Below are 24,620 nucleotides of genomic sequence, written 5' to 3'. Positions count from 1 at the left end.
ATACGTGGTATTTTTAGGAGTATTAGTATTCCCATTAATGTTCACGTGATTATTTGCGTTGGACCAGGGTCATAAACCAGCTCTGCCTAGGAACCGATAAGCATCTATCACACCTGATATCAAGAATAAACAGTTTTTTAAAGGGGCGTACCAAAGCCACAGCAACATTTCAGACTACTACAAAAAGAGCTACTAAGTTTTATTCAAACAACTTAATCACCTGTTTCACACTCACAACAGTTATAATTTCTCCATTCTGTCCCCCATTTTAGTCTCCTCCTCCTCCTCCACACGTGGTGGACGGGGCACCCTAGCCTCAACTCATGCTCCATTTCTCAATCTGGAAATTCCCATTTTCCTTAACTCCCAGTGAAGAAGCCATTGCCCTTCCCTTATCCTCTTCCTCTCACGAGTGTAGACGAAGAGCAGGAGATTGGGCCAGCTTCCTCCATGGGGGAGTTTGGTCTCACGCCCCACAGCAGCCCTCGGTGGGAGGGCATCCACAGGGATAGCAGCAGAGGGTGAGGCATAGAAGAAACTAGGTTATAACATTTGGCAGCACATCACGTTAAGCAGTAGCCTTCTTCACCTGTTTTCTTGAGCCAACTCTGTTCTGCCTCATAACAATGCTGGGAGTGATGGTTTGGACTGGTGTTATTGAAACAAAACTTATGCTGGGTATTTTGCACAGTTAGCGCTACTCCCCTGTGTGATAGCTGCTATGTTACTGGTCTCTATTCCCAGCAAATCCATCCCCTTAGTTGAACTAACAAATTTTTAATGTATTAAAATGCAGTAAATGTAATGCATTAAAAATGAATAATTTAAAAAGGGAACTGATTTAGTTATTCCGGTTAAAACACGATGGGCCATCAGCAGTGGCTTACTTCTGTTTGCTTGACATTGTTGACAATGCCTCCAGAAGTGAAATCAAGACCTCAGTAAATGCAGCAACAACTAAAAATTCTTCTACCACTCACATCCTTCATAAGCTCCTGGGAAAAAGAACTGCCCAAGCATCTTAAGCTTATAAACTTGACATACACAGAGGAACTCAAAGGGAAGAATCCCTACTGACTGATATACAAATGCTGAAAGGTTCAGCAGTGCTCAAAGCGAGCAATCAAATTCCCTCCCCTGTCGAACTTATCCAAGTCTCTCTGAACATTCCAAATAAAAGGGAAATTGTAAAATGCATAGCTTCAGCTTTGGAGAATACCCTGTTACCTGGCAATATATGTACAATTTATCTGGACTAACAACTGACGAACAAAGCCCTGCTCCACTGAAAATAGAGCATCTCCACAAGAACATGCTGATCTCATTGAAATCTCAAAAAAATAGGAAAACCCTTTCTTAATATGTCCAGGGAGCCATTTCTGTGGAAAGGACGCAGTGAAAGCAAGAGATGGCATCAAAGAGCAAGTAGTCTGATGATTTAAGTAATCCCATTTGAGATATAGGAGAAGTATTTCAGCTTCTTGTTCCTCCTGAATCAAAACAGGGCATCCTGGCAAGAGCCTTAACCACCAGCTACCATTCTCTCTCTCTCTCTCTTATTTTACAAAAACCGTTGGCAGAAGCTTAAAAAAAAATATATGGTTTAACCTCAACAACTTCTGCCTGCTTTTGCAAACCACTATTGCAATATCTTTCTCTGGAGCTTCATGTTTATAAACCTTGTTAAATTCTTTCTTAATTTATTTGGTAAAATTCCCCTCCCTGCTACAATTCACAGCTCTTAAGAGAAGTGAGAATAAATGCACAGACAGACCATTTGGGGTTGTCGTTGCTAGTAAACTCTTTCACAGCTGGAACTTTCTATAGATTCTTTTTCTTATTTTAAAGGATGTTTATTCTTAAGTAAAAATCAATTATTTATGTATGAACCCTTAAAAGAACACCACTAAGTCAATTCACATTAGCTTAACCCCAGTACATGCAATTTGAACACTTCAAAATTCATATTAGCTATTAAGAACAGACAATATTTATGCCGTTTTATATTGGCGTAGTTGCACAGTAGTCAAGATGCTTTAACAAACTGTTTTATCTAGTAATCTTGTGGCTTCAGAATTAGAGTGAAAATTACGTACCTGGTAAAGTGTGTAATAAGACACATTTATGTTTTAGTTTTATTAAGGCATATTTCCCACTGAGCTGAATATTCTATTTTTCCATGGGGATAATGCTTCACAGCTATCAAGAAAAATGTTTGTTACAAGCACTATGGTGTATGAACTGTCATAATATATATGGTTATTTTCACGTTTAAACCTAAGCCTTTTCCTGTACTTCTTAGTCATAACATTAATTGCAGATTGGAGGATGCTACACTTTACAGCACACACCAATCTCTACATGTCCCCAGCTCCTTACTTCTTCCAGATACGATTGCTCCCTCATGCTTTCTCAGAAAGGAGAGGAGTATACTTCTTGCAAACAGCATGAATACATTCTGACTGAGCTGCAGTAACCACGTGGCACGTGAAGATAAGAGGATAATCCAGTGACTATCTTGAAATATTAGAGCATACTTGCCTCGTGTTTAATTATCAACTTCAAGCTTTCAAGTAGTAAAAGCATCTGCATACATCAGACCATTGTGCAAACTACTCGCCAGTTTCTTAGGTATTTGTATGAAAATGTTTTGTAGGAAAACCTATGCCTGTTATTTTTGCCAAGTTCTGTTCACTCATTGAGCTCAAGAAATCATTACGAGTTTGCAAAAACAAGGCCACTCAATATTTGTACCTTTTATGTGTGTGCATGCAGTTATCCTCTCTCCTCTCCGTATCTTAAGATCTCCCTGATGCTGCCTGAAAAGCATATGGGAGTAAGCAGCCTTAGAAATCCTAGCTGAAGCTTCAAACATACACCGACTCAGGAGATCCAGAGCATTTTGACCCGAACAGCCAGCTAACATGGGAGGACTAAGCGTAACCAATTCTTAGATGAAGTTTTCGAACATCTGAAGAGGCCAAGCTGCTTCATCATACACACATTGTACACACACACCTGCTGAAGGAAAGTCCTGTTACAACGAGCAGAGAAGCAACCAACAGGAAATACCAGCTGAATTATAACACAGATCCTCCATAAATGATATTTAGTCCCAAAATGTTATTTTTCTCTTCTCCAATAAAGCTAACAGGGCCTATATCTGATTTTTCCTTCATTGCTCCTCAACATCTACAAACTCCCTGTTTCTTTCTACACAAATCTCAACCATGCAATAGGACACCTTCATCTTTATTTGTGATAATGAAGCGTGCTTGGGCATAGTTGGCGTTATTTTCAGCTCTTTGAGGAGCGAGAAGAGCGTAGTCCTTTCCTGCCTAAGAGCATTTACCGCTTTTAAACCACATCATAGCAGGAGATGGAGGGGGGGGAACCCCAAAACCACCGGAGGGAAGCAAACTTTACAACTGTCCTGTTAGCAATTCAGACGCCTCTTCCCTCCTGCTCTACCTAACGTGAGCAGCACATTTCTTGGCAGTAAACCGTCGAGCTGTCAGCCTGTACGACGGGTGGGTAAAGTGAGGCTGGCATCAGGTCTGGCAGGTCAGCTCTGTGTTTAGCAGCACGTCCCACCTGACACACGACGGTGGGATGCCTTCGACTCCCGTGCATCAGACACTTCTCCCCTCCCCTCCTCTTTTTTTGGGGGTGGTCACCTCCTCCTGGTATAAGGAAGGCATTTTGCGCTTCTCAGCTTTGGGGAGACTTTAGTGTCGCCTCTCATTCTCTTGGCATCAGCTCTTCGATGTTAGCTATAGGACAGCCATTGCTCTCAGGAAGCAGAACGGCAGATCATACTTGAAGTCAGGAGTTATGAGAGGACAGTAGCTAAACCCATTTCCCTAAACAGCCAACAAAATAGATTTCAGAGGTAGAAGATTTCAGAGTTTAAGAGATTTAGCAGAATTCAAAAGCAAGTCCGTAGGACAGATAAGGAAGCTGCTAGGAGACATAAATGAAATAAATTTAGATAATTCCCTTCCACCTGCCAGGAGGGAGAAACCTATAAAAAGAAAATATTGTATAGCTTTAAAAGGTATTGTTAGGTTGTATAATGGTTAACCATCAGCCATTTTCACATCTATCTTATGCTCAACGAAACATGCAATCTTTTTTCACAATTGCTAGCCCTTGATAACCGCATGCTTGTATATTTATTCGAACGACTGCATCATACCCCGTCTCCCTTTTGCTGAACTCATACCTATTTACTAACTTAGATCCACAGAGTCTAGCAACTTTTTTCTTTCAGGCGGTCTGTTTAGCATAATGAATTTAAAATGCACTATCTACTTTTAGTTTGTATTGTTTAGTTGCTTACCATTAAACCAGATGGAAGGCCCTGAACCCCAAAGCTTGTCTCCAGCCCTATCAGCTTACCTAATAAGAGATTATATCTCTATCTACAAATTTGCCCCATTACAGGTTCAGAAAATGAAACCTACAGCAACACTACTTTTGTATCACTGCACATGTTAACAATAATACTTTCTCAGTAACTGTAGCTTCTCAATAAACAAACTACATATAAATCAAATTCAGGTCTTCAGTATTCTTCTGTCAAAAATGCAATGTTTTCCATAGGTCGAGTTCTTAAATATACGAGGTTGGCTGCACACTGATCTTGCCAACCGTTCTCAGTTTCTGGACAGCAACAAATAGTCTCTTTCTAATCTTGTTATGAAGTGTAGGGTCATAAAACCCATGATTGCATTGCTCTGAAAATTCACCATAGGCCTGAGGCACTAATCCACTAGGTATATTAGGTTTCCCTTTTGCAATTGTTCATTTATACTTTTAACACTGCTCACAGAGCAGGGCCCCGAAATCCATTGTTAATTGCTTACGTTTAGGGTTTCTTTCTTGGTGTGACATGAATCAATCTTGCTATCATAACGTCAGCAAAGAGAAAACGTCCATTACCTTGGTTTATAGGGAAACATTATTTCTCTGAGACTAGAAACCACTGACATTTAAGCCTAGTAAATAGCCTTAATTTAGAAAAGAGAAATGGCAATAGATGTGCTATATTATATAGGTGACATTAGCTGAAGCTTCTTTTAGTAGAAAATTGAAGGAGCAGGAGGCAAGGTATAATGTCTTATTTCCTCTTTCTTATATTAACTGTTTTAATTATCTGGGTGGAACAACTAGTGTATCTAGTTGGTATAAAACAGTTTATTTTAACTAAATCTCCAAAATGCTGTTAGCTATTATACAGATGACATATTGGTCTTACCAGAGGTCTGCGGTGATACAAATTACCTGACTGCTTAACTGTGGGCCGCAAGGCAAAGGAGCAGTGTTGAAATCACAGGCCAACAAGAGAATGAGTGATCAGGCATGTAGATGATGATGATGCCTACAAGACAGACCTACAGAAAAGTCCTATAGGATACCCAAACCACAGGACGATGAAGTGACTTCTAACTTTTCCTCACGGGTCTAGTTAGAACAATACAAAGTAAATCTGTTCTCAAGAGAGATCACAGAATGGCTGAGGTTGGAAGGTACCTCTGGAGGTCACCTCCTCCAACCCCCCTGCTCAAGCAGGGTCACTTAAAGCCGGTTGCCCAGGACCACGTCCAGGGAATTTTTTAACATCTCCAAGGAGGGAGACTCTACCACCTCCCTGGCCAACCTGTGCCAGTGCTCAGTCACCCTCACAGTAAAAAAGTGTTTCCTGATGTTCAGAGAGGACCTCCTGTGATGAGGAGATGAGGAAAGCTCCATCCCTGCAGAGCAGGCTGGAATTATGGGCACTCAACAGCGCTGTGGGAGAGCCTGGTAAAAATAAGGGGGGATCACTTGTCCTGGACTGAAACGCGACAGTTGCCTGAGGAGCATTCTCTAGAGTAAGGGTATTTTGCAAAAACATTTCTTCTAACAAATCATGCATTTTCTTCCTTTAAGGTGAGTTTGCTTATTTTCTGTAAATAAGGTAATTCAGCTATCAAACTCCAACCTATTATTTAAAAATGACACTTACTAATTTTAAGAATTTCAATACGTCTTTGTTTTGGTGCCGTTTGAAATAAAAATAGATAGTATCCAGTTACTGGAAGTATCTTTGTACTGTCCACGCCCTTATGATCCCAAGACAAAATAAAAAATTGCAATAATGCAATCCTTACCATGCAAATATCATTTCTAACAATTCAATTTTTTTTAACGTCCATTCTATTCCAGAATATAGAGGTAATCTATTTTCTAGTGCATGCCTCAATAATCTCTACGTACTCACGGCTGACAAAGAAACATGCATAACGTTACTCTTTCAGTAAATAGGAGGTTCTGAAAGCTACAATTTGTCTGTAGCAGAATTTGAGATATTATATAATTATTTTCTACACAATTTCTCTCCCCAAACTGAATTTAATATCTTAATATGTCAAAAATATTAACTTTGGAAGCCAATGAAGATATACTATTAAAGCTCAAGCATTTGATGGCAATATACTTTGTATTTTAAATACTCTTGAAGTTTCATTAATATTTTGAAAATAATTAGGCAGAAATGGACTGTTGTTAAGTAGTCACCTGAAGTGCAAAACTGATACAGATATGAATTACAGGTAATGAAGTTGTGTGTACGCATGTACCGGGAAAGTAGTTCCTATGCTTTTCCATCTTTCATGAAAAGTATTTCTATCAAGAGGTTTCAATGAATAGTTTCAACAGAAACAAACACATAAACCCCCCCTTATATCAACTCAGTTACAAGTTCTCAACCAGCTCTAGTTACAATACGGTGTTATTAAATATTTTATTATAAATTGGAATTACAAGAAACGGAAGACAAATGCTTGAAGGCACTTTATAAAGGTAGGTAGGTCTTTGCATGTTAACACTGAAGAGGCCCCTAAATTTTCTTAGGACACTCATAGAAAAAAGGTTAGGAAGCCAGAATGTGGAAAAGGCTACTTACTGGATACAGAACAGGAAATAAACATAAACCAATCATGAGTTTTCATTGTTAAGATTTTAACGTGCTATTGTTTTGGTGGTTGTTTTTTTTTTTTCTCTAAGGCTCAATAAAAATCAGTATTAGGTCTTGAGAAGGGAAAAAAAAAAAGAAGAATTTAATAATGCCTTTGTCTGGAGAAAAGAAAATTACATAGGTAGCTCAAACTTGGAAAAAAGGGTGCTCAAAACTAGATTAAAGTTGGTTTTTACAATTGAATCTGAAGTCAAATAGCAAGATGTTGCTTAGAAAGCATAAAAAAAAGAGGCAAAATTAAAATATTTCAGTTTATTTGAGATTCAGGAGATGATTCAATAACTAAAAATATGGAAACACTAACTACTGTAAGACGTTTGAATGAGGGTAGTGTACAATGGTTTGCTTTCTCTAGGCTGTAGCTTTCGTAAGTGTCTTTGAACTTTTATTAAGTTTGATTTTTGCATCAAATTCCAGTTTGGAATTACAGAACTCTGTGAGGCTGCTTGCGAATGGTGGTGTTGCCAAAGCTCTCGGTACACCAAAAAAAAAAGCCAACTGAGACAGATTTTAAACTGACACACAGGTGAAAGCAGAACTATTTCATCTTGGATGAATATTAATATTCTTTCAAGTTATCACTCCCTGGAAGTTTTAGGAAGTGTAGGTTTTAAAACTAATGTTACAAAAATACAGCCTGCTGAGAAAATATGCCCTCTAGCCTATTTTCTTCCCTTATCCCACCCTCCCCAAAAGATACATAGTTGTTTTGAAGTTACTGGAAGACCCAACTGGGATGACAAATCTTGTTAATCAGATCTTCAGCACTCCCCCTTTTAAAAATCCTGTGCTAAAAATACAAATAGATATTCAGAGACGGCCTCGATGTAACTATGAGTGATAGAGAAGGAGTTACAAAACAGAAATCAACATAAATGAGTAACAAACAAAATGTCCCAATAAAATCGAAATCCAAAAGACGTGTTTACAGGGAACAAATGCCTCCTCGAAACAGCTCAGGAAAAAGAAGATCCCTAGTTCTACAGATGATAGATCAGGTATCAGTGCAGCATTAGACAGCCTCTGAGAGTTTGGCTCCTACAGACAGAAGCCAAGGAGCAGTAAGAGATTTTGTATAGCAACTTTAAAATGGATGTTATAAGCATAGCTATAGTCATCCTACACTAGATAGGGATAATTTCATTCCAGCAGCAGCCTTGAGAAGCCATGTAGTCAGACATTATATGGGAACCCAAACATGCCTGTGTTGAAAGGGAGGCATTTTAAAAGCACTCTGAAAAAGAAAACATAATAGTTGCAATGTCATACAAGTTTTCAATTTTGAGGGGTATACACAGGGTTGTTATTTCACATCAGAGACACTAATAGGTGCGTTTCCTCTCCACATACTGTTCTCAACATTCCAGTTCTAGAAAGATATCAGCTGGCTTGGAGACGTTCAGATGAGAAAAAACAAATACCACATTAGAGCTAATGAAATATATACAGGATTAATAAAGGCAATAAAAAGTGAACATAACAATGCTGTTCAGAAGGATTTGAAGCATATAAAGAGAAAAACAAGACAGAAAGCACCAAGGGAAACAAGGGCTATACACTACAGCAATGGCATGAAGACAGGTTAAAGCAAAATTTAAGCACAGTATCAGAAAAAACTGCATAAAAGAGTTTCCCAAAGGAAAATGTGAAAGCTTTCTCACTTCAATCGCTTAAAAATTGTATGGAGAAAGCATGTGAGCATATACTGCTGGAAGAATCAGAGTGGCACAGACTGATCCACAGCAGATGACTTGATGGACTCGTTTCCATTCAGGGTCCTCCGCCAACACAAAAAACAACACAGTAGATAAATGGAAAGTGCCCAGCCTGGACTATTTTGGGGGGGGGGGGGTGGTGGTGGTGGTGGTGGTGTCAAGTTTGAGATGCTCCTTAACAGAAAAATAGGGAGGGAGAAGGGTAAAGCTCAGCTCCCTAGTGATAGAGTTCCTGCAGCTTTAGATAAAATTAAATATAAATATAGAAATTTTCCTTATAAACTTTTAAATGAAATCTCAAATTCAGGATTAAGACATACTAAGCTTTTACCCAATTTTCTTCTAAAGGAGATCTTTTCAAGCTCAGGTGTGTCAAAATGGAGATATCTACTTCTATCACAACTAATTTGAGCCAGCATTTTCAGGTCTGTCTAGCACAGAGATTAGATAGCCCAGGCAATTTTCTATAACAGGTCCCAAGCTAGAGCAGTACGATTGCTCTTGGTGAGATTTATGGAAAGTCATTACTGATTAGTATTACTGATTGACAACGATTAGTACTCCTGTAACGATAAGTCTTATTCTACAGTACATGGTTACAAAATATCAATTACAGTCAGGAAATGGGTGGGTTTACACATTTTCTTCCTCATTTCTAGAGGAAAAAGTAAAGCTACATCATTCACTACTAGCAACCTGAAAAGCTGAAAGGAACGTTTTGTGAAACTTCATCGCTTCCACAAAATGCCTGTATTTTACTTTCCTATGTTTTCACTCTTACACATTTGCATAGTCTTGTAAAGCTGTTTACAAGAGTTAAATGCACCAGGCTATAATTGCTATACTAATTATATTATTGCTATACTATTTTCTGACTTTAAAAAGGCTGCACACGTATCAAACATGAAATTATACGTCATCATGTAGGAAATGATACTGGTTGCAGGCAGTGGCTAAACTGATCAGCTCCAATACTTCCTCACTCTTCAATTAATGCCATTACAATTATAATGTGATTTCTTCACAGTCTCTCTGCTGGTTCACTGAGCACACCTTATGCGCTCTGTGTGATAGCTGTACAGTAGGGATGCGTGCCAAGAACAGCTCATGGATCTGGTAAAACATGCACTATCTAGTTTTGGATCTCAGCAGAAATTAGCTGAAGAAGCTACTTAAAATTAAAGTGGTCCTGAGCATCCCCCAGAGGCAAATACTTAGTCATTCAAGGACTTAATTAATAAAAAAAAAAATTATGTGTTTAGGAGCATTAAGTGGGTCTGAGATACCCCAGACAAATTTTCTGAGAAGTTCTGAATTTTTAATATGTGCATCACTTATATCCAAGCCATGTTCTTTAAAACAAACTGAAAGAACATTTGCAAATAAATAATTTACTTTCTGTTTTGGACAAGAAAACAAGCAAACTAAATGTCGTTCAGTAACAAGTCGTTTACATTCTGCTTCCAAAAGGCAGAGCACCTATGTATGTAAACAGGAAAGGGTGAACTGTGCTCTTCCTTGGAATAGAATAAAAATTTCCTACCGAGTCCATGAACTTTTAATAATGTGGATCTAAACCCTTCTTCTAGACATTTAACTTGCCGAAACTCTCTTCCAAGCAATAACAAAATAAATACAATCTGTTTACATGAGGTGTGGTAAAATTGTGACTTATTTGCAAGATAAAATGAATTGCAAATTCTTTGTTTGTTCATCCTCTCAGAGCAAAATTATAAGCCTGTAGCTTACACACTGTGCCTCACCTTGCACATCCATTTTAGTTTAAAAAGTGCAATGCTAGCAAAAAAAAAAAAAAAAGACCTCTAATCAGGACTTGTTCTGCATTGATTTTCTTTTTTGTAAGGTCAGATGCCACGTTTTGTGAACACAGTTCTAATCACGTCATGCAGATACATAATTTTGTCGGTCTCTAAAAGAACTTTAGTGCAAGAACACCATCAGGACAGCTGCACCTAGTTGCTGTCTTCCGTAAAGGAAGTTATTATTCAAAGGGAAGATCTGTATTCAAACAAATGCTCACGTTTCCAACGTATTTGCACATTTCTAATAACTTGTTCTGAAGCACATAATTTGCTTTTTTAAATGAAAGTGCCTTTACAAGCACTTCACACATCCTTACCTCTAGGATTTGTTTATTCCTTTCTGTTCACTTCAGGGTAAGAATCCACCACTAAGTTACTGCACTTCTTATACACAATAGCACCAGACAGATGGTCAGATTCCACTACAAAAAATAGTAGGTAGCAGCCCCTAAAACCGACGAGACTATGGTAAAGAACACATTTTTCTGTATATAAAACCACGTGTGTTGGGATAAGCACATAACTGAATTATCACAACTTTTAGAGAAACTTGTAACTGAAACAGTATGGGTACTTCAGCAAAGTCTGCTCATGATACAGCAGACAAAGAGAAAAAGTCCGTTTGGTTAAAGAACAGGCAAGATTAGAAAAAGTGAGACTGGCTGATTAAACATGAAATCAAGTACATAAGTCTCCAAATGTACAGAACAGATAGAAAATACTAAAAAAAAAGGACGACTTTTTTTTTTTTTAGGTCTGGTAAGAAAATAACCACTCCATTGGGCCCAAAGCACACTTCCTCTTAGACAGAGGAAGCCATTGGATTTGTAAGGCAATGAAGAACAAGAAGGAACCATTAATATGTGTGCTAGCTCAGTTAAATTAAAAATACACTAAAGTGCTGTGCAAGCGTTGCAGCTGCTGGCGGTGTGTATTCACAGGCTAAAGCAGAACATATTCTGAGTGGTTCTGAGCAGATCATCTTCACGTTTAGCTCTATCTCTGGGTCTTCAGAGGTCAGTTTTGGAAACTTCAGGACCAAAACTGCTATGAATATGCATCCTCCACTGATACCATCAGCAGAGGCTCACATGTCTAATTCTTTTGGATATTGGTTTTTCCCATGACGTTTCAAGCATGCAGAAGGACAAAATAAACTTATTTGCTCATGCTCCCTTGCTTACAATTTAACCAAAACCTCTTTATGGTTCAACAAAATTGGGATGAAAGAAAACACCATCCATCTTTATCTTCCCATTTCAGCTGATGCCGAGGCTGACAATGAATAGCTTTATAACCTTTTCTGATCATACCTTACTTCTTTCATCCTTATACCAAAAACACATATTTCATTTTGTAATGCATTGGTTTAATTCCTTTTGGTTTTGACCTAGTCACACCCAGGTCATGTATGATTCACAAAACATATTTTCCTGCTGCCCAGTAAAGCGGGTCCCTGCTCAAAAGAACATGCAATCTCTAAACAGAAATCTTCCAGATAGAAAGGACAGCCAACATGCGAGCAGAAGCACTATTAACTCCTAGCTTGAGAAGGACATTTTAAACTGTGCTTTAAGTTGTTAAGAACTCTATCAAAGCCAAGGTTTCTTAAGCTTCAGAGAAAAGTTAATGCCAGACCAGCAATGCCCTTTCCTGTCCCTGTGTTGAGGAGTTCAAATATTTCTCTCGTGTGCTCATGATTTTGCCACCATTAATGTTTTGTTAAAATTTTTACACTGTTAGGCATTCAATATATTCACTTTTGAAGGAACATTTGAAATACCCCATGTTAGCATGGATTCAGTCTGTGCATCACTTGGCTCACGTAAGCGAAAGAAAAACCTTGACTCCTCTGGTTTGTTTGGTTTGCAACATGATTAAAACCTTTTCTGCTTATCCTTGCAATCTTCAGCATTACGTAGATGCACATTCAACGATAGCGTCTTTACTGTGATTTAACTGTCCGCGTATAAGCAACCTGAAAAATACTATATTCCCAGCAAAAGAACTTTCTCATTCTGACAGTAGAGAAGAAAAAGCCTCTAATGGGCTCCCAAGATGCTCATGTAATTGAATTAATATCTATATCTAAGCTACAGCAACATATGAGCTACGGTAAGTGGGAGCCAAACACTGCAGTGGTATTGAAACTGGACCGAGTGCCAGACCCTTCCAGGGGACCTTGCAGCAACCAAAAATCTCATTCACAGTGGCCAAAGGCTCTCTGCTTGCAGGAAGCACTGCTTTAGCAACATTTCAAATCCTATCGGAGTCTGACCTTGTACTGGAAAAGGCTTTCTCATCCCCAGGATCACAAATTATTAGTAAGGAAGGAAAGTTTTAGAAGAGAGTTTGCTTTATAAATGATTTCTTTTTTTTTTTAAAGCCACAGTTGTCATCAACAGGAAGAGGAGATATCTTGCTGATAATGAACAAGCTAACTAAAGAGTCAATGTGCCATTTTCCATGTAATAATAATATGATTTTATTTTCAACATAATTTCCCTACCCCCAAGAAAATACTCAAGACTGAGCCAGGGTTTCCAAATCCTCTTTTTCATAATTATCCCCATCATGTATCACCTTAGCGCATGGTATGTTCACGATGATACAATAAAAACCTACAGATTGTCTGCAGCTGATCTGTTAGATCTATTCACTGCCATCTCCCCAAGACAGAGTTTCTGAGAGCATTCCCTTGCAAAGTTTCACCACAGATTCTGACTTCAATTCCATTGGAATCTCAAGAGACCAAAATCATTAGGTGTGCCTGTGAAAAGACAAGAGCATTTGTGTCAAGGTCTTACCTCTGACCTTGTACTGGTTCTAAAAGCCCAGTAGATTTCTAACCTTTTTTTATTATTTTCCAGAGTGTAGGCAGAACCATTTCCCTCCTTTCAACTTGTCACAGCTACATCCTCTCCCATATTATGAGAGAAAGTCTGCGTTACTATCATCAGATTCTAGCAGCGACTGTTAAAATAGGAGCCCATTCCTCCCATATCCCTCTTCCTAAGAAAGGGAAAACATCAAGAAAAGACCGTCGGGGGGAATTCAAAAAACTCTGAATAGTGTCTGAGAGACACCTTTCAATATGCAAAAAAATGCCTGTATCTGCTTAATGCCTTTTCCAACAAACATTACAATTTCTGAAGTAAAATTTGACAGATAACTAATTTTCTGATTTTCCTGGCTGTGACATCCAGGTACTTAGCATGATTGCTTTCTCATCTGTTAGAAAAATGTTACTTAGGTTTTTTTATTTCTGCATACTGAATTTTATAAAATCAAACTTGTAATAAACTTAGATCACTTCTTTATTATTGTTCCCATCTGATTACATATTTGGGATGAATCAGTAAAGCTTTTTGCAAACTACTTACAGACTGCAAGCATATGGGATGTCTTTGAGGAAATGGTGCCAGGTATAGCCATATGTTGTGTTGCAATAGCGAATATATCATGTATTCCGAGAATCCGTCTTTCAGGACTGTGAGATTATTGATTCCCCCCCCCCCCCCCCATTCCATTATGAGATCTGGTAACAGATCTGGCTTTTATTTTGTGAATGGTGGTTTAGAAAACCTAGAACAGCTTCATCCCTTAGGCATTGACTGTGCAGGGCATTCAAGTACCATGTGCCCTCATTTGGAGAAATTGGTACTTTTAATGAATATCTTCCTTAAGACTAATGATATTTTAGAGCACAAAACAGCTTATTTCCCAATTTCCATTCATTCGGTATTTCCTCTTCAAATAGTCTGGAGATGTATGCAATTCATGACCATCAAATGAAATCACCATTGTAACTTCTCAGGTTCTAGTATTTTGGATCCGACAAAGCCAGAGTCCTGCCCTACACATCTTTATCTCCAGAATTTATGTAGCCGTTATCACCATACCATCCTTAACTGATCCGATATTTCCATCTTTATAACATTCTGTGAAGTGGGGAAGTAAAACATCTGTTTCACGGCTGGATCAGTACCTCATAAATTCCATTAAGTGACGTACCCAGGGTTACGAGATATACAACTGAGGCAGAAATTGATCCCCTGGCTCCCACTGCAGCATGAGCTTCTATTAGAATCATATTTTGCCTTCTCAGCCAGCCTCAGCTCCATTTTCCTAGCCATGAATAGGTCATCTATTTGAAGAATAACCCACGTACTTTGGCTTTCATCAGTTCTTAAGAGTACATCCACAGATCAAAGTCACAGACTGCTGAAATTCATAGGTCCTGCCAAGTCATCGATACCCTCATTTCCACCAGGCCTTGGATGCTCTTTATCATCATCTTCTGGGCAGTCCTTTGCTCCCTCATGTCTCCTAGCACTTTCATGCTCTAAACGAGACACGTTCCTTTCCAGTTGTTCCTTAATTATTGACTGGATTAGCCCTTCACATCAATCCCTTCCTTACCGTGCCAGCCCTTACAAACGCTAAATACAGCTTCTTGAGTTTATGCAAACAGAACTCAAGGACTTTTTCTTCCTAGAACTACAGCAAAATTGATGAATTATGTTATCTACAAATTTGTCCTCACACATTTCAGCAAAGGCCTACAATAGGGATATTTTTGCCCTACTATCTTTCTTTTTATAATTTGTATTTCAGGTAGGAAAGGAGGCTTCTAGAACTTTTGTTCATAGAGAACCACCTGCTGGGTGGGATGTCAGCCTCTGGGCTGCCTAACAAATTAATCTGCAATACCTTTGTCTTCTACAGGATGCTGACAGTTAAAAAAAATCCCTTTGAAGTCTTTATACAAACACTTTGAAGGCCAGAAATTACACTTCAGGAACCCCAAATTAAAACCAAGAGAAGCAGATGCGAGACACTACTTATAGCTACTTCTGGGTGGTGGGGTTTTTTCTCCTTCTTTAAAACCTGAGTGAGCAATGCTTCAGTACAGCAATTAAGTAATTGTTTTCTCTTCACATGCATTGCCATTCAAACAAAATATTGAACTGCAAATACATTCCTAGCAGGGACATTAAGCATAAAATAATAATCCCTCTTGATTATTCATTAAATTTGCAGTCTAGCAACCTGTAGTTCAAAGCTAAGTTATATTTAGTTCTCAAAAAGCCATGGATCTTAGACAATTGCCTTCCAGATAGTGCAAGCCCTCTTTCACTTTATTTCATTGATATTTCAGTTATACTGTGACAGGCAAACAAAATTTGGGAACATGGTAAGAAAAACACATCACATTATGTGTAAATAAACCATCCCAGTCAACAGACTGCTATTCACAGGGTTCTGTAAGCAGTGCTAATTAGTGTCAGATAATTAAATAATTTATTGTTCCTTTAGCAACGCTACTAAAATGGTCTTAGAGACTGAGTGCACACATGCAGGAAGATATATTTTATGCTGGTTTGCTGCCCTGAGATAATTTAGGAAGGATCAAAGTCATGAGCCCTTGCCTTTCAAAGCAATAGACTAAAAAAGAAAAGGGACACATTAGAAATTAGAAAGAGAATGTCTCTAAAATATTCAGTTCTTTGTTTAAATTAGATGATATTTCTTTTTTTTTTTTTCTACTATCCGTTGGTGAAAATTTCCCTTAAGACTTAATCAGACAAACCTTATTCACCCCAAACAGATTCATGAAATCAGTGGGGTTCGTTTGGGAAAATGGAATTCCTTGTGTAAATACCACCTTTCCAAATATACTCACTGCAGTATTTAAGCAAATTTCTAGCTGTTTCCTTTCTTCCAAGCACATTAATGCATCATGCTGACAAGGCTCTTCTTTCTTTGTATTCACTCACAACCCTTTGCACACTTTACAGAACTTTGAGCTGTTTTAAGTAAAGCAGATGTTTATTTTCCCAACTGTTTTCATTAACAGAAATGTTAATGAAAAATAGTATAATTGTTTCTGTTTAAAAATACAAAACTAATGATACGGGGGGTAAGGCTACTCCTTTCTTGCCATTTTAAAGGAGGACAAAAAACGGGCCTAGAGACATGAATTCATAAATTCTTCCTGTGGGATGCACAGCTCTATAATGGAGCTCTGTTTGCAAGAATGTAGTAATAAAAGAAATACAAAAATATTAAAATCCACAAAGTTTTAAGTTATTCCTACTATATTTTTCAGCGTGAGATTTAACTTGGAATCTTTACTTTCTAAAAATACCTTGAACTCTTCTACAAACCAGAAAATTTATAAGCTAATACCATTATTGCCATCATTCCAAAATTGCTTAAATTTCAACGTATGAAATGCTACCAATTGTAACAAATCACATATTCCCTTTAACAAACAAATTTAATTTAGTGAGCAGAATATTTTCGATAGAATATGCCTACCTAGTTGAAATGTGCCATTAAGTTAAAATACATGGAATTTCCCGCCTGAAGTGCTTCAGAATTAGCAGCAATACTAAAAATGCAGATAAAGTGAATCAAGGGAGTTTATTTATCTGCTATGTTTTTTGTTTGTATTTGCTTGCATCGCATAATAAGGTTTTAAGGTGTATTTAAAAGAATGACCAAAATGATTTTAGAAAGGAAGCTACGGTGTTCATCACCATGAAGGGAACCGCAAAATCCTGGGTCTGAACAGCTTGGTTCCCCCCAGACTTCGAGGTTATTTCCTGAACAGCTGGAAACACAGTGATGGAGTAGTCAGGTGTCCACAAGGCAGGACGGAAGAAAACCATTGCAATTAGTTTCAGCGCTGCGCTCGCAGTACTATTAATCATACATGCAGCCAGGAGCATTTACTGCCGTCAGTTAAAGTCCATTGGCAAGACACCCGGGCAGATCGTTAACAGGAGTGTCTGGTCAAGCGTGGTTCAAAACCACAGAGCCAACAAAGCTTCTCTGCAACATCTATACCGTACTTTAAAAAGTAGTTACAAGGTACAGTTTTAATAATTGTACCACTGAAGAAAAGCAAGGGGTAGTACTACTTTCTCCTTGTGCATATAACGCCTTTTACAACTGGTTCCAGTTTTCAGTACAGACAGCTGGATGTTATTATAATGCAAATAATATCCCCAATAATTAATAATAGTTACTAAAGCATAATAAAACTTGGTTTGTGACATCAATTATGTCTTTGGACACAACGACGACTAGGTTAAAATGACAGACACATATGGGTAGATATTAGTTGCAGCAACTACCAGTGACTTCATATGCACCATAATTCAATTTGGAAGATATTAATGGTCAAACTATTCATTATAATTGCAGTCTGGAAACTATTTGCACTCTTAATATTAAGTTACATCTGTTTTTTCAACAATAAGCATTAATCATCAAGATAATGCATGAAAAGATCCTATTTCCTTAGAGTCGTATAAACACAGTTGAAATCTAAAGATTAATTCTGGAATCATGATGCAGAAACAAGATAAATCTTATTTTCCATACTTGTCACACAACGGGTGACAAAGCACAACAGCAAATTAAAAGTGAGACATGATGTCAGAACATTTACTTCTTCAGTCAGACATGGTCATCCCAAAGAAATCCAAACCACGCTGCTATCAAACAGAAAGTGCTCTACAGTTTAAAAGCATATATAGGGACCTTCTGTCTACCTGTAAGGAAAACATATTCCTCCGCAAAACATCACAAGCTTAATTTCGGGAAGCAGGATGCAAAGAAATTTGGGATTATCTCCCACTGTCCTTCTTGTTGTTGCAAGATACTGAGGAAGAGCATAGAAGCTATTTGCTTCCATGCCAGAAACATACTTTTTTATGAAATTAGAAGTTTCATTGTTGAACATCTCGGGAACGCCAAGCAAAACATGCCTTTGGCATGCCTCCTCTATGTCAGAAAAGACAATGTTCAGCCACGCAGCCCCATGCAGAGCCTGGGGAAGGCTAACATTTACACACCATAGCTACAACTCTTGCTGCACAGTCAGCAGAATGCTGCGGCTCGCTCTCATTGCTGGGACAACCCAAAAGTTACCATTAAAAGGGAGGCACAGCTGTGGGGAAAAAGCCACTTCTCTCTCAACATAGAGGTGGCTTAATTAGACAGCCTTAAGATGTTTTATAAACCACTTAATTTAATCACATCAGTAGTAGACCAGCAGGTGTTAGCCCTGAATTAAACCAGCTGCCAGCCTGAAATACAAAGGGTTTCCCTAGTGTATTCAAATTTAAAATTACAGAAACTTAATTTATAAGTATTGTGGTACGGCCTTTACTTCAAAGAATTAAGAAATTTCTTCAGTGATAATGACTTGCTGCAGAACAATGCGCAGATGCTGCTTGATTGTGTCAGGCAGTTATGTGTGACAATGTCTCTTTAAAAGAGATGGTTGGTTTTTTTCAGATCAGAAAAAATCACAAATGCTCCAACTCCTGGAGAAAGCTGAATGTGTAAGGTACCATACAGATGATTGCCTCATCTGCACTGTAGTGAAATTTATATAATACTAGGACAATTGCATATCCTTTACATATGGTTTTAATACATTAATCCACCCTGTCCTTCTCACAGAGCATGCTAAAAACCAAAGCGCAGAGTCTTCATCTCTTCACAATCCTCCCCTTCCCCACCTAAGAGGTTAAGATATAAGATGCTAACTTACTAATTTTATATACCCTGTAAGACTGTCTGCATTGCCTTCTACGAGCAGGCACAAGCTTGTTCTAACTGTGCTCTGCACAGTTGCCGATTGCTCAACTCATACTCAGCATTGATCAGAAACCACAACAGAGCAGCCTGTGCCCTGCCAAGCCCAAAATGATAACCCTTCTTCTAGCCAATGTGAACTTCCACTAGAAAGCAGTAATGCACTCTTGCTGTATTTTCAGTATTTAAAAAAAAAAAAAAAAAAATCAAAAGACCGATCTCCAACCCAGCATTGAATTTATCCTTCATAATATTGTTACATTTCATTTTCACTTTGTAATGAAAAATTCAGAATCAGTTACTAAACTACCTGACCACTGACCAGCAAAACATACATTTATGTTTCTAAGCTTGAATCTGATAACTGACAAATTAGCAATGAGTAGACTATAAAAGAGTAAGGTGAGATGACAGATCTACATCTCAAATTTATACTAGATTTCTTTTCTCCCCCCAAAAAGTTTGCTGTATAGATGTTGGTTTAAGTTCATATTTAAAGCCCCACTGGTAAGAACCGATGCCTCCAGAGATCCCTCCACACTGATCCTCTGGCCCTACACTAGCGAGAATAAAGAAAACTTGCACCCCATTTCTTGCCTCTGAAAAAGTTAGCCCTGCCACTAGCAGGAAATCAAAGCCTGCTTCAGTCTGTCCTAATGCTGGGCAATATTTTCTGCTGGTATAAATTAATGCAGGTTTCAGGGACTGTTTCTCAAGTTACAGCAGCCGCTGAGCCATCCTGCTGTCTTCCTTACCTCAGAATGTGTTGTACCTTTTGGAGGGAATACAGGATTCTCTGTACAACTACACTAGATCCAGAAACTGTAACATGGTGATTCAGAAAGTGATGGAGAGGGTAAACAAGGCAAGGTGATACACCATCTGTTCTCTGGGAAGGAACTGGATATGATGCCCACTGCCGTGTCTGCTTTTTCCCAGCAGAGAGCTTGGAGCACCCGCAGCCTAACCTGGGCAAGCCAATTCATTCATTCGCTGCTTGCTATCAAGGGCATAGATTATCTCATAGGATATCTGTTGCCCGTGAACTTTCCATTTTGTTGTTCCATCCAAAAACAAGAATAAAAACAAGTGGCAACTAGGTGCCTCAGCAAAAAATGGATATCAATTAGAAGATAATTTCTGCCTATGCAAAAGCTGCAGGCAAAGCAACCACCCCCACCCCACCCAAATCAATGGCAATTTGCCCATAACTCAGTGGGATCCCGATTTCATCCATAACATTTTATTTGTATCTGGAAAGATTAAATAAAAAAAAGATACCCCCCAAAACCACTGAAAAACAAACTGGCTATTTGAATGGGTTGACGCACAGGGCAGGATTGTTGTAATGATGCTTATGAATCAAACGAGACAAACTGCTGAAATAAAAAGTTCCTTTTACATTCTATGCCTCCACGTAAGATACGTATGAGATATATAAAGGCATTGGAAAATCCCAGTCAATAATAATATCTAGCATAATTTTATTACATTTCCATTTTTTTTGACCACAGCTCAAAGAGAGCCCTTTCCCCTCCATGAGGTAAGAAAGATTGTTGGCTTAATGTAAGCATAATTTTGGCAATCTTTTACTATGATTCACGACCTTTACCCCCCCTTCAACTCTGACCTATGTTGCTGCTGAAGACATGAGATCTTGAAGACACAGACACCTAATAAGACATCTAATAATAGAAAAACCTTTACTACAGTCCGTACCTATAAACGAATGTACACCAGCAGGTGGCAGCAAGAGATTCAACTTCAAATCCACGTTTTGATGTGAGAGATTGCTGTGTTCATCAGTCTCCTAGTGCTCAACATTAAGTGAGTTATCTTGCATAGAAGTACTCCTGCAAAATGTATTTCAACAGAGGTCATCCAGCTAAAACCAGCTAACATGACAAATCCTTGGGGGAATGTTAATTGTTCACATAATGATAAAATTTTTTTTAGTGCAAAGATAACTAGAAGTCGTATCTTCAAAAACATCCTCGTAAAATTCATCTGATGCCTACGGTTCTCAAAGTATTTTGGTGACTGTTTTTAACGTTGAAGTTCTGCAAGAGTCTTTACTGCTTCAATGCAATTGTCTAAGCAAAGCCTGGGAAAGTAGAGAGGTAACCCAGGCACTCAACTTCTATATGCAGGCTCTGCTATTAACTGTTCTCCCAGAGTACAGAAGACCTGGATTTAATTTCTTCCTCTAACAAGATTCTGTGCATGTACCCCAAGAACACATTCCAACCAATAACCTACTATAAGAAAGGCAACAACCATTTTTCATTTTTTCCTTACATTTTAGTAACTAAAACCAAAGTGTGATCCCTATTCTTTTTATTAAAGCAAAAGACCCGGAGATTTACCAGGGAATGATTCAGAACAGAGAAATGTGAACAAAGACATGAGACAACAGTGCCACGTAAAGTACATAAACCTCAAAAAAGGGCATCATTTGAGACATGCAAAACTATCATCAGCATTTTTTTTTCTAATTTCATAGCTCCAAGTTAATTTTTTTTTTTTTTTTTTTTTTGCATTCTACTTGGAGGCATCCAGTCTTTTCACCTGCTGGAAAGGAGCACAGAACACTAACACTATGCAGTGATTTCTGTTACAAAGAGCAGGTATCCAAAACTGAGATAGTACCTAAAAGGTTGTGTGGATCTGACTATGAAAAGCTCTCTATATGAACACACCAATCAAAACCTGGTCTTCTAAAATGATATTTATGGGTATCCTAAAGCTGCCTCACAAAAAATGGTTTAAGTGTCTAAAAAGGTAGATGAAAACTAAAGCATTTAAGGAAAAAAAGTAATTCATTTGGATGACTGGAAATCAGGTGATTTTGCTCAACCAGAATATAGAAGACTCTTGGAAATGTTTTATATGGTAGATTACTATGCAAATATTTCTAAGCATTTGGAAAAAGAATAGGAATAAACTAAAGGTTGTTACGGAATGGGATCCCAGTTCTGAAATATGTTGATCACTTACAATTCATATTATCTAGTTCAGTGTCAGCAAATACGGTTTAGTAATTTCAAGTTTAGACAGTGGTTTAGCAGATAGAAGGCAGCAAGTAGGAAGACATCTCTATATTTTCTCCTCAAAACCCAGTAAAAATGAGGTCTGACTAGACCACATTATTTTTTAAATGTTACTACTTAGATAACTACTGAACCTGACTTAGAGTATAAACCTAAAATATGAGAGCTCTATTAAAGGCTCTGAGAAATTAATCCAATTTATAAAATTTTCTGAAAAAAATGGTAAACAATTAGAGAAAAGCAGGTGACATTCTTTGGTATTGTAAACCACTAATCCTATTTCAAGCAGTAGCAGAGAATTCCTACAATATATACTACTATAACATACAGTAATACAGAAATATGCTGCTATTAGTTACAATCAGCTAAGGGAATAATGTTACCAAAGATGACTCTCTTCCAGCTGAGGTTTTCCCTTGGCTTTTTAACCTTACCAGTGTTCCAAGTATCAATACATGTAATTCATACTGATTGATATCTATTTTCCCCATTTTTATTGTTTTTCTCACTATACACTATATTTTCCTTTCAACTTTTCCTACCTTTCACAGCTATTAGGCTTCCTGTTCAAGTAACCTACATTTTTTAGTTGAACCAATTTCACTTAGAATTTCCCTCAAATTTATTTCTGTATGTGCTGTAATAAGTCTTACCTAAATGGAGTTTGTTGCTTTCAGTGTTTCTAAATACCGGACTTCACAAATTTGGCATTCATCCACCTGGGTGATAATTCTGTTTTCCTCTATGTTTACTTTATAATTAATTCTGGGTTTGCTTTATGTTTAGCTTTTATGCTAACTGTCCTCAACTGTCACGAAAAAGACAAATAATATTTATGGATAATTTTTCTTCCTTTCTATCATTAAAAAGAATATTTTTTGTAGTCATTCAAAAATTTTAGTGAATTATGTTTGAGTTACAATAGTAGAAAAAAAGGATACTACCATCAAAAACTAGTTCAAAAAATGATTAAAATCAAACCCAAGAAGAAAATACAAATCTTAATTCAAAGATGCTTCTGGTTTTCCAGATAATTATAACTGCCACTTTTATTTTCTTCTAGCTCAAAAGCATTCAGAGGAGAAAACAAACAAACAAACAAACCAACCCCAAAACAAGTCTGAAAAAAATTTCTGCTTTGTTAGAATTTCCATATTTTGGTTCAATTAAAAATACAATTTTAAATTTATGTTCCTTATCACCTTTTTGTATAGTGCATTTCTTCATAAGATATTTGTTTCTCTCTTGCAACAAGAACAACAAAAACCTGACTGATTGACTTATGCCGCAAAATCCATCAGTCAAAATCCCTCTCCTGTCAGGGAATTAAGTTTTCTCTGCTGTCACTGTAATATAAATAACTGTCATGCAGAGAAATAAATAACAAAAACTACATTCACATAGGTATTTAGATACCCTAGTGATAAGATTCTCTATACCATGATGTGAAAGTTTATGTAAAATTGGAGAGAGGTCACAAGTGAAAACAAACTTTCAGTCTTTCAGTTACACATAAAGCTTGTATTCTAATGACATACTAGTAACTACAAAGATGCCACAACTGAAATTTGGATGTGAACCATGCATCCAATGGCTGTTAAAAGTTGGAGCTGTGCAACTAGGGATGTTGCAACAGCATGCTCTCTAGCTTCACCCCCTACATCCCCCAAAATACTCCAGCAGCTGCAGTAGAACTATATTCAGAATATAGTAACAGATTTTATCAACACTGTTATAATAAATGTGATGATAAAATTATGAATTGTGAAAGGATTTGCATTTGTCCATTTTGACTTACTGTAATTAACAAAGCACAAAATGGAACTAAAACGTTGCATAAAAAGGATTGCCGAAGGCTTTTTCACGTTGAAATATTATGCAATACAACTTGTAGAAAATAAATGGACTCATTGTGCATTATCTATTATTATACACTTTTTTCGTTTTCTCTGTATACTTTAACTGACAACAAGAAGTTGGCCCGTCTATGTTCTCATCAGAAAACTCTCTTATGCCATTGCAATCTGTTGTCACTTCCAGCAACAGCATTTTCTGCATCCTTTCTGACAGAGTTATGAGTTCTGCAGAATTACAAATCTGCTTACTTGTTGCAATAGATAATTGTGAAGCATGATAGAGCAGAACTACGACATCAATCAAAATGCAGTTGTCCTAAGAATTCACTGTTTCTTCGCTTCTGACCATTTTACTAACCGTGGATGGCATTATGGTCTAGTAATGAGGGGCTCTAGCTTGAAAACTGAAAGAACTAGGTCACAAAACCTAGCCCTGTCACTAGCATGCTATGCAATTCTGTGCAAATCAGTTAATCCTCTTCCTCTCCAACCCCTGTCTATTTAGACTGAAAGTGCTTTGCATCGCATCACTGTCTCTC

This window comes from Harpia harpyja, chromosome 2 (genome assembly GCF_026419915.1).
Source record: "Harpia harpyja isolate bHarHar1 chromosome 2, bHarHar1 primary haplotype, whole genome shotgun sequence".
Taxonomy (NCBI): Eukaryota; Metazoa; Chordata; class Aves; order Accipitriformes; family Accipitridae; genus Harpia; species Harpia harpyja.
This window is presented reverse-complemented; position numbering follows the sequence as displayed.